Raw genomic sequence first — 4,072 nt, forward strand, 5'->3', positions numbered from 1 at the left:
GATCGTAATTCCTTGTCCAATATGAAGAAAAAGCCGACCGAAAGTTTTAAGGAGTATGCCATCAAGTGGAGGGAGCAAGCGGCTAGAGTTAAGCCACCCATGGATAACCACGAGTTGATCACTATTTTTCTGGAGGCTCAAGATCCTGATTACTTTCAGAACATGATGTCCGCGATGGGTAGACCTTTTGCAAAAGCAATCAAAATAGGGGAGATGGTCGAAAATGGCCTCAAGACTGGCAGAATTGTAAGTCAAGCTGCTCTCAAAGCCACCACCCAAGCTATCCAAAATGGGTCGGGAGGTTTGGCAAATAGAAAGAAGAGAGATGAAGGGTCCATGATGACTTCGGGATCCAGAAAAGTTCAAAGAGGGGCATCACACCCTTATGTGCAAATTCAGCAGGGGCAATCCAACTACCCTCAACATTATTATCCCCCGCCAACTCCTCAATACTCCATGGGCCCACCACAATATACAGTGTTTAATGCTCAATCATACACTCCGCCTCCCAATCAGCAGGTACGGGCACAAGCTCCAAGGATCCCCCGACCTCAGCAGCAAAATTTTCGGGCACCCTACAATGCTCGTCCCAGGCAGGATTATGGTCGAGAGAGCCGACAGAAAAATTCACTCCATTGGTTGAATCATACTCTACTCTATTCTAGAAGCTGAACCAAATGGGCGTGATTGGACCCATCGCTCCCCACCATATGCATCCTGATTCACATGGATTTCAAGCAAATGCTAGATGTGAATATCATTCAGGTGCCCCGGGGCATAGCATTGATGACTGTTGGACTCTGAAAAGAGCCATAGAGAAACTCATTTCTGAAAACTGATTGTAGTGACGAATGGCGAGGACCCTCCTAATGTGAAAAACAACTCGTTGCAAGCACACAATGATATTTATTTTGTGGGAATGATCGGCCGAGGTTAAGAATACAAGTTGCTCGGTCGAGCAGAAATGACAGTGGGTGCAATTCAAGAAGTAACAGGTCTAGAAGTAAGTCCAAGCCTAGATGTGCCATTGATTGTGAAAGGCGCCCAGAGCTCAAAAAAGGCAACTTTATTTGTTCCAAAAATCTCAAGGTTGGAAGTTCACTCAATGATCCAAGCCCAAGGTTATATGTACTTGGAGGCCACCCCATCACAAGGCAAAATCAGGGAGGTACAAAAGGTATAACAGAGCCGATCATAATCAAACCTGTCGTGCAACCCCCTGTGACAAACACGAAAACCACTCCTTGGAACTACAACAAAAATGTGATGACCTAAAAAGGCAAGGAAATCATAGAGGAAGTGGGGGAAACTGGAGGTTTGACTCGATCGGGGAGATGTTACTCACCAGAAGAGTTGAGGGAGGCCAAGCAAATCAGAGAAGGACAATTTCCAATAAAGAAACCAGTCACTAAAGCAGAGGCGGAAGAGTTTTTGAAAAAGATGAAAGTTCAGGATTACTCAATCATCGACCAGCTGAGAAAGACTCCTGCCTAAATCTCACTACTATCTCTGCTCATACATTCCGAAGAGCATGCTCGTGTGCTAATCAAGATCCTGAACGAGGCACATGTCTCAGAGGAGACCACAGTAAATCAGTTAGAGAAGATGGCCAACAGATTTTTTGAGGTGAACAAAATCTCCTTTACTGATGATAAACTTCCCAAGGAGGGAGCCGGGAACAATAGGGCTTTGCACTTGATGGTCAAATGTGAGGGGAATTATGCAAAGAGATTCATGGTTGATGGAGGCTCAAGTGTATATGTATGCCCTCTCTCTACCTTGCAAAGCATGAAGACCAATACAGACAGAATCCGACCCAACAATGTTCGCATCCGGGCTTTTGATGGCTCAGCAAGAGATACCACTGGGGAGATCAACCTCACCATGACGATTGGGCCGGTTGACTTTGAGATTGTCTTCCAAGTAGTGGACATGGTCACTTCTTATAACTTTCTTATTGGAAGGCCATGGATCCATACGGCCAGAGCTGTGCCATCCACCTTGCATCAAACGCTCAAATTCGAAAACGACAGGCAAGAAATTATTGTTCACGGGGAAGACGAGTCTTCCATATATAAAGACCCATTAATCCTCTGTATCGAGGCCAAGAAAGGGTATGAATCCATTGTCTATCAGGCTTTTGAAGTGGTTCCTGTGGACCATGTTGAGGAAGGAAAGCCCATTTTGCATCCTCGTCTTTCCGCCACACCTGTAATGGTGCCTGCACTTATGCTGAGACAAGGTTATGATCCAGGAAAAGGCTTGGGGGCATCATTGCAAGGAATTTCAAAGCCTATTTCTCCATTCACTAACTAGGGTACTTTTGGCTTAGGCTTCAGGACAACACAAGCAGACGAAGACAAAGCCAAGCACCACAAAAAGCATGGATGGGTCTTGCAACAACCTATCCCTCACATTTTCTACACTTTTGTCAAGCCACGACTCCAAGAGGGTCAAAATTACTCGGTACAGGAAAACATTGATGAAATTTGCCATGGCCTCAGCCAGATGTTTTCTGAAGTGAATATGATCCAGGCTGGTGAAGGCACAAGTCGTGCCAATATGCAACTAATTGGACCAGAAACCATGCTCAACAACTGGGAAGCAACTCCTCTCCCCACAAGGAAGGAGTCTTGGTAGTTTGCTTTTGCAGCTTCTTTTTTTTTTGGGTTACTTTAAGGGTTGTAATCCAAACATCTCAGTATGATTGTTTTGTTTTGATATTAACCCTTCTATCCTTTCGAATTCAATGAAATGCAGTTCGGTTTCCTATTAAGTTTTGTATCTTTTCCTTTTCCTAATTCCTATCATTTTATTTCCATTTCAGTTTTGTTAATGCCGGCTTTAATAACATGACATGCATGTGGAATTCACGCCCAAATCTTAAAAAGCTGTCTAATATTGAAATAATGCATCAAGAGGTTGAATATGATGAAGATGAGGTTGTTGAGGAAATAAAAAGAGAGTTGGAACAATTTGAAAACAAGCCTAAGCCCAACCTCAATGAAACTGAGGCGATTAATATCGAAAGTCATGAAGAAGTTAGAGAAACGAAGATAAGCATTCACACTGAACAAAAAACCAGAGATGCCTTGATTTAACTTTTATTTGAATACAAAGATGTGCTTGCTTGGTTTTACAATGATATGCCGGGTTTAAGTGCTGATCTAGTGGTTCATAAGCTTCCTACGTATCTTGGTTTTCCACTAGTCCAACAAAAGCAACGAAAATTTAAAACAGACATGAGTGACAAAATTAAAGAGGAAATAATGAAGCAACTGAGCGCCAATGTGGTCAGAGCTGTCCGATATACCACCTGGGTGGCAAATGTTGTGCCTGTGCCAAAGAAGGATGGAAAAACCAGAGTCTGTGTTGACTATAGGGACCTGAACAAAGCAAGTCCAAAGGATAATTTTCCTTTGCCAAATATCCACATTCTTGTAGATAATTGCACAAAGCATGAGATACAATTGTTCATGGATTGCTACGCTGGGTACCACCAAATTCTAATGGATGAGGATGATGCAGAAAAGACTGCTTTCACCATTCCATGGGGTACTTATTGTTACAGGGTCATGCCATTCGGTTTAAAGAATGCAGGCGCAACTTACATGAGAGCCATGACCACCATTTTTCATGACATGATGCGCAAAGAGATTGAAGTATATATCGATGATGTCATCATAAAATCAAAGACACAAGCTGATCACGTGTGCGATTTGAAAAAGTTCTTCGAACGGCTTCGAAGGTATGACCTTAAGCTTCATCCAGCCAAGTGTGCATTTGGGGTTCCATCTGGGAAACTCCTTGGTTTTATAGTCAGTCGGAGAGGAATCGAATTGGATCCATCTAAGATAAAGTCCATTCGAGATCTGCCACCCCCGAAGAACAAAAAGGAAGTCATGAGTTTTCTCGGGAGGTTGAACTACATCAGTAGGTTCATTGCTCAGCTCACAACCACGTGCAAGCCCATCTTTAAGTTGCTGAAAAAGGATGCCGCTATCAAGTGGACGGACGATTGCCAAAAAGCTTTTGACAGGATCAAAGATTATCTGTTGAAACCCCCTGTACT

This window comes from Nicotiana attenuata, unplaced genomic scaffold (genome assembly GCF_001879085.1).
Source record: "Nicotiana attenuata strain UT unplaced genomic scaffold, NIATTr2, whole genome shotgun sequence".
In the NCBI taxonomy this organism is placed as follows: domain Eukaryota; kingdom Viridiplantae; phylum Streptophyta; class Magnoliopsida; order Solanales; family Solanaceae; genus Nicotiana; species Nicotiana attenuata.